This window comes from Jaculus jaculus, chromosome 16 (assembly GCF_020740685.1).
Source record: "Jaculus jaculus isolate mJacJac1 chromosome 16, mJacJac1.mat.Y.cur, whole genome shotgun sequence".
In the NCBI taxonomy this organism is placed as follows: domain Eukaryota; kingdom Metazoa; phylum Chordata; class Mammalia; order Rodentia; family Dipodidae; genus Jaculus; species Jaculus jaculus.
The window spans coordinates 11,354,605-11,366,776 of NC_059117.1; the positions used below are offsets into that span (position 1 = coordinate 11,354,605).

Sequence of the window (12,172 nt, forward strand, 5' to 3'; positions counted from 1 at the left end):
GGCAGGTGGGAGTGGTGATGTATGCCTTTAATCCGAGCACTTGGGAGGCAGAGGTAGGAGAATCACCATGAGTTTGAGACCACCCTGAGACTACACAGTTAATTCCAGGTCAACCTGGGCTAGAATGAGACCCTACCTCGAAAATCCAAAAAAAAAAAAGTCAGAAGTAGCCCAGTGAATATAAAAGGTCACAATTTCACAGCAAACACTTAAACACTGTAGTCAAAGGTCTAGGATCTTGATGGCAGATACTGACCTTGCTATTCTGAGCTGCGATTCTCATGTTAAATGGAAGCAGTAAGTTACTGCACAATTCCCCTTTTAAATGTTTCATGCAACCCTCACAACCAGACCAGAACATTTCCCAGGGCTTTAATGAAAAAAAAAAAAAATTCCTAACATTCCACTGGGTTTGGGAAATGAAACTCCCACATTATAATTTTAGTATATTCCTTATTATCTGACATATGTTTTCTCCAAAACTTTAAATCATTATCTGTACTTGGCCAAATACATTTTTAGATAACAAAAATAGGATGACCTACTTTGTTTCACTTGTACAATTATGAGTAGATGCAAAGTACTATAAAACAAAATTCCCCATTATAGGTAGGGTTATGAAAGGTCTTCTGACACAAACACCCTTCAGAAAGGGTGGAAAACACTTGAGCCCCTGCACAGGAAGCAGCTGAGCGCAGGCCGAGCACCTAAGACGCGGCTCCATCTCCCACTGTCAGAGGCAGCGCGCTCGGTAGGAAATGGCGGCGCTGTGTGTCCCACGTCTCCCTCCTCTTCTGATGGCTCCTCTGTCACCTGTGCCTGAGCAAGCGCCACAGGTCAGCGCAAATGAGCCAAGCAGGACCCCACACAGCTGCCTTTGTACAAAAGCACTAGACACTTGTTTCCAGTCTCATCTAACAGTTTGCATTTCACTGGAATCAGCTCAGCCTTCTCAAGTTAACAACCACCAAACCGGCCGCACCAGTCCTATTTTTATTCAGTCACACAATATGAACAAACGCAAATACGATCCAGTAAAATGAAATCTCAAAGACACTGACTAGCATGAAAATAGTGTATAGATGAGCAAAAATAAGAAAGATTTAAAATGCAATGTCTGCAGAGCTTTTATGCTTTATTGGGGGAAAATGAACTCAACAGTTTGGAGAATATTCGGGCAGTAGGTCTTCTTAATTCAAGAGCTTCAGGTCTAAGCATTTCCTCCACCCCAGCGTCGGCTGCCCATAGGTGGTGTGATTGATCCCCTGGCTGGACTACAGAGGGTCATCTGCTGTGTGCTCTGATTAAAGGGTGCCATCAGATAGTGTCAGACCCCATGTGTCATCCACGCTCAAAGTGTCAGTGTGATGGACTGCATCCTAGAGATGGTCAGCACAAGGTGCCTTTTGTCTTAATGCTAGAGACACTGGCGAGGCCAACCAAACTTCTGTAGTTGGTGACAGCCAAGCCCAGCTGTGTGATGACATTAGCTAAAGTATGACATAGGGTATGATTTTTTTTTTCAATTTCCCCACCATGATACACTTTGGGGGTTAGGGGCTGCTTTTTATTAGGAAAAGACAGCACTGTGAGGAGAGCTTCAATGCTTTGATGATGATAAAAACAAGAATTACAGGGAAATCCTCCCCAAACCCAGGGCTCTGGACACTGCCCCTTACTGAGCCACACTGAAGGTGCAGGCGCAGGACTGTCTCGTCCTGTGGGGATTTGTGTCAGTCGCAGGCATGGAGACCTAAAATACCATGGTGTGACCTAGCTATTCTGGAGGTGAGAAGCCTAAAGCAGGCCTCTGGAGCACAGTGAAGGAGGCGTACTCGGGGGCCTCCATGTGGCACGTTATGAGGCCATCCTCCATCTTCCAGCCACTGTTGCATGAAGATATCATGTTTTCCTACCTGAGCTTCCCATGTCCTTCAATGTAACTCTCCTTTATTGCATCAGAGCCACCCAGGCAATGCAGAAGCATTTCCCAATCACAGCTTCCATGAAGGTGTCAATTATAGGATCTATGAATTAGGACATGAACATTTTGGGGGAGGGGACCCATTACTCAGCCTATCACAGAACAATCCCATCATTAGTACATTTTTGAAACAAGGCTCTTTGGCTCGCTGTGTCCCCAGGTACTCTGGAGACAGAAGGTAGAGTGGAAAATAGTGACAAATTCTAATTCCTGTGGTAGGTAACATATTGCAGATTCAGGCTGCTTCCCTGTGAATGAAGATAGATTAGATAGGTGTAAGAGAGGTAATTTCGAGTCATAGTTAGGGACTAAGTTACCCTAAAATATCTCTTTGAAACACAGAATGCAAAGGATGGGCCTCGGGGCCTCAGCCACAAGGATGGAAGCCATGGTGTTTGGGGGATAACCAGCTGCCCTGAATGCTGGACTCTGAGGCTGGTCCTAAGTCCAGCCTCAAAATATTCAAGAAATTGTACTTTGATGAGAACAATCAGGAGAAAAGAAGAAGGGGTTACAGGGAGGGAAGGAAAGAGACTCAAAAACTAAGACCTACTCATTTCCTTCTCTGCTGGCCTTCTTTTTGGTTCCTTCCTTTTCTTCTGGTAACAAAGATACCAGATTAGCGTTTGGGTCCAGCACAGTGCGGTGTGGGAGTAAGGTAGATCTGACAAAAGGGCTCTGCAGAGATGTAGAGATGAGCCGGGTAGGAGGACTGAGCAAATGGGTGAACGTCAAAGACCACAGGGCCAGACAATGGAGGGATAAACATGGAAGTCTAACCAAACACTCTATTATTGGATTAAAACTGAGCTCTTGGTTTTTCAATATTGAGGTAGAAAGAGATGCCACTAAATCTCTGACACTTCATTCCAGAGAAAACCTAAAGGCCACAAAGATAGAGCAGCTGGGACTTATTTGAGAAACTGTTCATTCTGGGGCCAGGCTGGAAGAGCCAGAGCTTGCTTTTTTCAGAAATTGTTCAAAGAATGAAGGAGGGGAGTTAGAAGATAAAAGGCCAGCATGAAGGAGCTCCCACTACCAAACCCAGTATGATTTAGCACCAAAGGAATGACCACAATGAATAAATAGGAATAAGTGAATGAAATAGGAATCTATGAGTCAGTACTGACATAAGTAACTCAATATGAAGGCACTTTTCTTTAAACATGTAGAAATGATACAATTATGAAGATCACCATGCAACAAATGCTACAGTGACTGAGGCAAGGAACTTCACCGGGGACTGAAACCGGTAGGTGAATAAAAAGGAAGTTAGAGAGTCCTCCAGTATGTCCTCCAAAAGTAATAGTAAAGAAAGGAAATGAACTTTCCAGTGAAAGCCTGTTCAGCACTCTTTACCTGGGTGACCAAATTTCTCCAACCAGTATGAGGCAGATCCGTACCACAGGCCAGACTGTCAGAGCAAGAGACAGAGAAATGAGACTCTTCCAGACAGGAAAGTGTGACCTGGTCTAATCACAAGGAGACAGGGTGAAGCCATGTGAGGTGACTGTGCAGCATGACCACACTGCAGTCACAAGTAGATAGGGTGAAGCTGTGGTGAGGTCACTGCAGAATGACCACTGTATAGTTTTTGAAGTCCCAAGATCAAGCTGGAGAGATTGCTTAGTGGTTAAGGCATTTGCCTGCGAAGTCTAAGAACTCATGCTCAAATCTCCAGGTCCCACATATCCAGATGCAGTGACACAAGCATGCAGTGTCGCAGATGCACATAAGGGGGCACATGTGTCTGGAGTTCACTCACAGCAGGCTGAAGGTCCAGGCTTGTCCATTCTCTCTCTCTCTCTCTCTATCTATCTATCTATCTATCTATCTATCTATCTATCTATCTCTCTCTCTATCTCTCTCTATCTCTATCTCTATCTCTATCTCTATCTCTTTTTCTCTCTTAAAACAAAAGTCCAGGGGTCATGGAAATCACGGAAACAGGAATTCTTCCAGATTGCCGGTGACTAAAATGGAAAGCACAGGCTGAGGCTTGTGATCCTGGGTTACATCTTTGCTCTTCCAGACATGATGGTGACAAATGACTCATAAATGGGTAAACTGCTTAGGAATTGTTTGTTCTTAGAACTTGGACTCCAAAAGCTAAAAAAAAAAAAAAAATCAAAAATCATAAAAATAACAACAGGGCAAGCCCTACTCTGGCTTTAATTTTCATCACAAGCTGACATGCTGCCACCACATGCCACATGGGAGGAAGACAAATGGCTGAGCCTTGCACACAAGGACCCATGGAAATCCACAAACTCTGACGGGGATGCAAAGGGGTCCTGATCACTAAGACTGGACAAGAGAGAAGACAACACCCAACTCATCTTCACTATTACCAGCTTCAAAATTGTTAAAAATATACTACTGGCTTGGCATGGATGGATGGCTTCTGCCTATAATCCCAGCACTTGGGACACTAAGGAAGGAGACCATCATAAGTGCAAGGCCAGCCTAAGCTATGTAGAAGTTCAGAGCCAACTGGACTACACTGTGAAATTCTGTCCCCAAAACACTAAAGCTTTCTGTATCTGTATTACACTAGAAATTCTGACTGGGTTTCAGCGACGCTGCAAATGAATTCTCACACATAGCCAGGCTTTCAAATTCTTCTCTCTCATCCCCTCATAAGGTCAGCTTCTTTGTCCTCGATCCTTCACAAGTTACCATCACTCCTTGCTACTCTTGCCCATGTACAAGCAACAGAGCAGAAAATGTAAGTAATTTTCTCAATTAAACTCAGGCAAATCCAATTTTAAGTGTCAACTTTTGGGCTGAGTAGATGGCTCAGTGGTTAAAAGCGCTTGCTGAGCAAGCCTGGTAACCCTAGAACCCATATAATGCCAAGAGAATCCCAAAGCCCACAGGCTAGAAAGTCTAGAATTCACAGTGTCGAACAAGAGAGACATTGCCCCAAATAAGGTGGAAGGCAAGGAACAACACCTTATGGTCTCTGCCCTCCACGGCATGCACGCACTCATTCACACACCCACATCTTACACACATATACATCACATGTATGTACATACACAAAATGCCAGTTTTCGTGGCTTTGAGGTATATCTGCAGACCATGTTTTGAAATTTGAAATATGAAATTTGTTGTGGATTCCGTTTTCTAGGTATATGAAGAGTCAGGAGAGCTACTCGACAAGTCCTCCCAACTCCAGTAAAGTCTCCAGGCGAAGCGCAGATAGACAAAAGGGAGGAAACACAGAGGAGCCCATCACCTGGGTCGATAGTGTCAGTAGAAAGCGGTCAATGCTCGCCAAGTGTGAAGAGACAAAATTGGCTGAGATGGACTTTGATAGACTACACCAAACAAAAGAAAATCCTTTTAGGGAGCTTAATCTTTTTCCAATTAAAGATAACTTTCTCAAATACATCATATGGCACTGTAATATTGTATTTTATAAAGTCCCGTATCCATTATAGATATTCTAAATCTTTGCCTATAGCTGCCATTAAGACAAGAAAGTTTTTTTTTAACATTTATGCTTGTGTGCAAGAGAAAAAGATGTATATAAAAATCTAACAAATCAATATTTATTTAGGATCCACTGTGTGGAAAGCACGTATTAAATGTAGAAAGTGAAAATTGCTGCCAGCAATCAGAGAAACACGTACTAACCCCTCCAAAGTAATTGAGCAATGTATCCTGTTAATCTTCCTCAAGCTTGTTATTGGGGTGACAAACATCAGGGACATGAATCCTTGTTAAAGACAGAACAATTTGCAAAGATGAGTTACACAGACAAACAATCCCTATAAGAAAGTGGAGGGAACGGAAGCCCTTTGTATTTTCATTGTGATAATGTATCCAAAGCTCTATGCATTTGCCAATTTCAGAGTGATTTTTTTACTATAAATGAGTAAATAGTTTTTCTTTCTTTATTATTTATTCGAAAAGGAAAGAGAGAAACAGGGAAAACACTGGGTTCACCAGAGCCTCCTGCCACTGCAAGCAAACTCCAGACACTTGTGCCACTTTGTGCATCTGCCTTTACGTGGGTACTGGGAAATTGTCTCAGGGCCTTCAGCCCTTGCAAGCAAATGCCTTTAACTAATAAGCAATCTCTCCAGCCCCTAAATAGTTGTATTTTAAGAAAAGACAAAGAGGAGGAGGATTAAGAAATTTCTGAAAGTATGGGCATGGACGATGAAACTACAAATACCAGTAACTTGGAGAAGACAAGTAAATACTAAATAGAAACAGAGATATGTCAGCTATTAAAAAAATTCTGACATTATCTAGTGTGGCATTAGAAATACAAAGGGAGAAAACACAACAGTGACTAAAACAACTGACACACTACTGCACACCCATGACAATGAATAAAATCAGAACACTGACAAAACCAAGTGTCAGCAAGACTTGAAGCAGCACCAGCTCAGACCCACTGCTGATCAAGTGCGGAATGGCGCAGCCTCTTTGGGGCTCCCTCTCCCTAGACTTCAACCACCCTTATAGCTACTGTCCAGTTTGGGCATACTAACACAACAGCCACCAGTTGCAAACTCCCCTGTGTGTACCTGGGATCCCTTTTCTCTCTCTTAATGGTACATCTGCCCTACTTAGGGATAATACTTTGATTAAAGTATGTTGATTTATAACATCCATGTTTCTCATCTCAGAACCTTATTCTTCGACCTCCGAAAACATTTGACGTTCATCAGTAAAATCCAAATGCTGAAGAAAGCCTAAATGCCCTATATCAAGGAACACAGCAAGTATGTATGGAGCTCTTGACAGCAGAAACAACGTCACCAAGAAAATGATAACTATTGGGAAATTTAAAGGTATTATTGATTGAGCAACTGCTCTCCCAAATGATAGATGCCATGAGTTTACAAATCTGTTTTGTATCTCTGACATGGAATGACTGAGAGAAATGTCAGTTATTAAGAAACCATAGCTATTCAGGGAGGAGAACGAGGAAGGAGCAAAAATCATAAAATAAGAAAGAGAAGCTGTGCTTATCCTGAGAGAGCCCGGGTCTGCAAGCTGATGGGAAGCACAGCAGAAGCCAGAGATAAGATGGGGTAACAGTGGTAAAACACACACAGGCCCTGATTCCTAAGTCTCATACCTCCCAGCATGGGAGCCCAGGAGGAGAAGCCTCCTGCAGTGTCTGGTGCAGGACACTAGCCCTCAGAGCTCTTTCTGTTGAGTAGCTATTCAAGGAGCATCTCACATTGATTTCTGTTATGGTTTGGATATAGTTTGAGTTTCTTCCCAAAAGATTTACATTGCTGGAGTCTTGGTCCTCAATATGGTTGTTGTGAAGTTGCAGCCCTGTGAAGAGGTGGTCTCTAGTGAGAAGTGATTGGGCCATTACTGTCCTTGTGATGGAATTAATGATGGTTTGGAATTGGTGGGTCTCCCAGGAGTAGGTTAACACCTAAACGAGCAGAGTGTTTTTAAGAGTGATCCTGGATCATCCCTTTGAGGTCTCCATTGATTCTGTAAGTCATGCCAAAAAGCTCATTTGTTTCTAAAATTGGTTTTGATATAATTGCATTTTATTTGGTCTGTTGTCCATGCTCCATCTGGGGTGAATAGTTGTGTCATCACATCACTCAAGGGAAAGGTTTCCTGTAATACCCAGGATGTGAAAAAACTTCTGAAGATGGCAGCTCTTTATATCTGCAGGAAAACCATGACTTGTGTCAGCTCCAAGATCCCACCTATCCAAAAATACTAGTTAACTAGTTGGACTTGTTATCTAAACATCAGATATAGTGATGGTACCTGGCATAGCCTTTAATCAGGTAGTTTAATGAGCTGTGGGCCTAGAGCCCGCTTCCAAGGAGGACATTAGACCCATCTGACTCGGGTGTTTTCAGAATGAGGAGGCTTAAAAACAGAATTTCCTGGAATTCTACTTTAACAGCAAAGGCTGTTATCTGTGAAACATCCCTGAAGGTGAGATGAATATTGGAGCACGGATGTGATTTCATGCCACTGTCACTTGAGCAGTGTGTTGGGTTGAGTTAGCTGTCCCCCGTGGCCTCATGTGTTTTGAATCCTTGGTCCCCAGCTGATGGCAATCTGGGAAGTGGAGCCAGTTGGATGTGGGCTTAGGGATGTTATAGCCAGCTTCCCCTTGTCAGATCTCAGCTCACTCTTGTTGCCCTGGGCAAGCTGTTCTGGCAAGATGCGTTGTCCAGCCTCTGCTCTACCACCCTTTCCCTCCGGAAGTTTCCTCCAGACTGTAAGCCAAAATTAACCCTTTTCTCATACCAGTTGCTTTGTGGGGTAGTTTTTCCAGCAACACAAAGGCAACTAACACACACAAAAAAAATGAGTTTCCCATGCCACAACACTGTAGGTAAGAGAAGCCATCACTATTCTGACCAATTTGTCCAGGCAGGTAAGTATTATTTACCATCCTTGGAATAAACCATGGAAACTGTTCTGATTTTCCTGTGTTTGTGTATGTCTGTCAGTTTATTTATTAATTTTGTTAGCATATATTCATTGTACAAAATAATGGCTTCCTCTGTGATTTTTTTCATGCACGTCTGTCATTTACTTTGATTCATCCCCTATGACCCTCTCCCATTAGTCCACCTTCCTCTTCCCAAACAGACCCCTCTCCATTACTTTAAACTCTTGTTTAAAGTTTTATATTTTTCATATGAGACGAACATATGATATTCTGAGTCTGGCTTATTTTACTTAATATAATAATCTCTAGTTGTATATACTTTCTCTGTGGTATGGTATTCTGGCTTGGAGTGGTATATTTAGATCATACATGTGGTGGTTTCAATAGAATACACACACACACACACACACACACACACACACACACACACTGCCTTTGGAAGGTGGAATCCTGCCGAGGAGGTATGTCTCTGTGAGCAGACCTTGAGTCCAGCCATACTGTGTGCTTAGTGCTAACTCATATATGCTACATTGTCCTTCTCTGCTGTGGACGTTTGATGCAGTGAGACAACTTCTGCCATGATGAAGCTTCTCCTTGAAACTGTAAGCCTGAAATCAATCTTTCCCTCCCACAAGCTGCTTCTAGTCAGGTGTTTGTCTCAGCAATGAAAAAGTAACTATTATTTCAACATGATACTTGTAGCTTTTAGATTTTCTTGTTTTGAGGAACTTCTGAGAGGGAATTAATTGGGTAGATTTATTTTCAGGTAGCCAGTTAGGAAAGGGCTCAAAGAGGAAAATAAAGAAATGTCACAGTGCCTGTTTCAGCAAAACCAGAATTCAGCATCTTATCCAGTCTCATCCAATCAGCTCTCTCTCTCTCTCTCTCCCTCTCCCCCACAATATTCAGATGTGCTGACCTCATCCTGAGCCAGCCCCCTGAGTCCAGACCAATCAGCTGCTCTCAGACTCCCCTGAGACTGAGGGTAACACCCAACACAGTATGATTGTAAAAAGATTCTTACCAGATGGGCACAGCTGCATTTTGGCTGTTACCTCTCCTGAACCTCCAGCTTCCTGCTCTGGTAAGCACCCCGCCAGCCAATCTGGACTGAGATTGGGGGTGACCCCTATGCCCACATTGGCTCCATATGCCCTCCTGCCTTCCACATGGCAGGAGCTTTCTGCACTTTTGCCTGTTTCCTTCTCTTAATCTAATAAAGTCTCTCTCTAAGACTTACCCTCTGGTCTGTGGATTTTCATTCTTTAAATCCATAAGAAAAAGATTCATGGATACCCTAAATTTATTGGTGCATTGATTTATTGGCAAGGATCCCCAAATTCCCATTACATTTTCATATTAATTTCCATAGTGGCTGTACTAATTTACATTCCCATCTTCAGTGTGTGAAGCTTTCTTCCCCATATCTTAGCATTGGTTGTTTTCTTGATGATAGCCATCCTGCCCAGGGTGAGGTAAAGTCTCAGTGGACTTCTGATTTGTCTCATTTCAGACATAAGATACTGAGGCTCATCAAAGCTTGATGATGCAAGGACTTAAGAGCTCAGAGGGATACGGAGCTGGTGCTCTTTCCACTGTGACTAGTCTCATCAGCTGGATGTGCTGGCAGAGCTGCACAGCACATCCGTCAGGCAGGCAGCAAGTGTTTACCAGGCAAGCGCTTAGGTGCCAAGGGCTACACTGGTGCTTCCGCTGTGCAAGGAGCAGAGGAACGACACTCCCGGGGCGCACCCTCCCCAGGCTGGGCCACTTACAGATGCTCACAAATTTTTTTCAGGATGGGAGCCATAAAAAAAAGGACACGGCATGCTTCAAGGAGGAGGGAACCACATTGGGTTGATGTTGAGGAGCCCTAATGTTTCAGACTTTCTTGCCAGGTGGTACTCATGTCAAAATTTGGGGGATAAAAGTAGTAAACAGCCAGAATGCCATAGAAGACACAATGCCTCTTCAACCTTTGACTAGAGAGGAGCTCACAGGCATTGTATGCACACCTTAGGCTGCCTTTGTTTGTTTATGTATGGCCCAACTTCATCGAAAAAGGACAGAATGGGTCAGCAGGAATCAATGTTCCCCTGCCCCAATGTTCCAAAAACCCACAAAGCATCACCCACAAGGCCAGGCGTGTTCAGAAAGCACAACACATTACCTTAAAATCTCCATCTTCACCCTGCTCTGTCATTTATGAGCTATGGAACTTAGAGTCAAGAAGTCAGCCTGTCTGAGGCTCAGCTTCCTCAACTTTAAAGTAGGAATAAGTTTAGAATCTGTGGGGATTCACATGTGTGAGCTGAAGTTCTCTGAAAGTGTTGCATCTCCCTCATAAAAGGCTGAATGGACTCTTGAAAAATACTGCATCTGCCTTAGGTAATAAGGCTGAATAGGGTGATAGATCTTCTATAGAAATGGAATGTTGCAGGATCACAGCCAACTTACCTTGGGCTACCTTTAGCCACTTAATAGCCATTTATTGCCCACCTCTGTATCTGACATAACATCCTGGTGACTATCAGTGATCATTTTTGGTATATAAGCAGAGACCCTGAGCTTCCACCCAAAGGCTAAGAATGTCATCAGACAGCACCTGAAGTGTATGGTGGAGATTTCCCAGCTTTGCTATAACCCTCCTACCTGGTCAGCCAATGGATTTGGAAAGTGTCTTAGTTTATGACGATATTTTGTTCTGTAATTATAAAAACTTCATGAAACTGCTACAACTCTGGAACACAGAGTTGGGGTAACCTAAATCTGTGCTCTTGGGCCACAGTCACTCATATTTGGCTCCAGAATAAACTACCTTTTATTTCTCCTTGAAGTGAGAGTTGTCTTTTCCATCGACATATACATTTGAAATACACAAGTACCTTTCAAAACTATCTATCTTTTGTTTCTACAGTTATTCATGATTATTTACCTCAGACAAAATCTTTATGGCCATTGTCAACTTTGGACATTATTGGTCCTCCCTTTTCCATGGAGGATACATTTCAAGACCAATAGATAATACCTGAAACCTAGGAGGAACACTGTGAGTTAGAGACCAGACTGAGACTACATAGTGACTTCCAGGTCAGCCTGGGCTAGAGTGAGATCCTATCTTGAAAAACTAAAAAGAGAGAGAGAAAAAAAAAAACTTGAATAGTTATCTATCAATAACCATAGGGGTTTAATCCCCCTGTGGATACAAAATTCAGTTCTTCAGATCCACTACATAAAATGATGTTGTATTTATAAATGTGATCTACACACATTCTCCCATATAGCTCAGTGTTAGTTATTTCTAGTACTTCTTCTACATAAATACTATAGACATGGTATTTTTAACAGGTGCTATTGGTATGAACCCCCATATTCAGAACCTGAAAATACAGAGAGACAGCTGTATTTTTCTTTTTCTTCTTAGACCTACATGCCTAAGATAAAATTTAATTTCTAAATTAGACAAAATATTTTAACAGCTATAACCAATAATAACAATAAAACAGAACAATTTGAACAATACACTGTGATAAAGCTCATGTGAATTTTATCACTTCCTCTCTCAAAGTATTTTTGTCCCTATATTGTATTTATTGAACATGGGTGACCATAGGTCACAGAATTGACTGAGAGTGACAGGAGAGATGAAGGGAAGCCACTGTCCACTGACAGATCATCTGGCCTCCCACATCACAAACTGAGCTAAACACCTTCCACCTCTAACTTTATTCCAAAGCACACTGAATGTTCACTGACTTCCAGAAATTTGGGGCATTTTGGTTCTC

The 12,172-nt window shown here is 42.6% G+C and overlaps 1 protein-coding gene across 1 annotated transcript in view; it reads right to left on the bottom strand.

Annotated features, from left to right (window-relative positions):
* Positions 1–12,172, bottom strand: part of Abca13 (ATP binding cassette subfamily A member 13) — a 367,979-nt gene that overhangs the window by 164,782 nt on the left and 191,025 nt on the right. The gene's annotated exons all lie outside the window — the stretch shown is intronic.